Source organism: Octopus bimaculoides, chromosome 20 (genome assembly GCF_001194135.2).
Source record: "Octopus bimaculoides isolate UCB-OBI-ISO-001 chromosome 20, ASM119413v2, whole genome shotgun sequence".
Classification (NCBI taxonomy): Eukaryota; Metazoa; Mollusca; class Cephalopoda; order Octopoda; family Octopodidae; genus Octopus; species Octopus bimaculoides.
Genome location: NC_069000.1, coordinates 15,937,448 through 15,937,977, shown reverse-complemented (window position 1 = coordinate 15,937,977; position 530 = coordinate 15,937,448).

The window sequence follows — 530 nt, the reverse complement described above, 5'->3', positions numbered from 1 at the left end:
ATTGAAATATTCAGTTTCATCGGTTACCAAAATGCTCTCACATCATTAAGTACACTCTGCATTGTACAACTGGTTTAACCATCAAGGCACATTTAAATTTTGCTGTCAAGTAAAAAGTTACTAACTTACAAATCTACCTAAGCTATTGCATTCCTTAGAGCATTATTTTTCAAAAATATTAACATTATCTTAAATAAAAACTACTAAATCTTTAAAAAATGTTTTTGCTTCGTAACTTTGCCAACACTGCACACACATTCGCACCCACCCACACACACATTCTGGAGTATTTTAAAATGTAACTTCGATAACATGATGTATTTGTGCTTTAGATAAAATCAATTGTCAGTTGACTGAATACTGTGAACCATCATCTGATAATTACTTTTTCAATTAAACTCACAACACTGAATCTTGTGAAACTATATTTCTGGAATATGTCAGTAAATACATACTCTGCTACAAATATTCTATATACACTTTGAATACCATTCCCTTATATATATATATATATATATATATATATATAT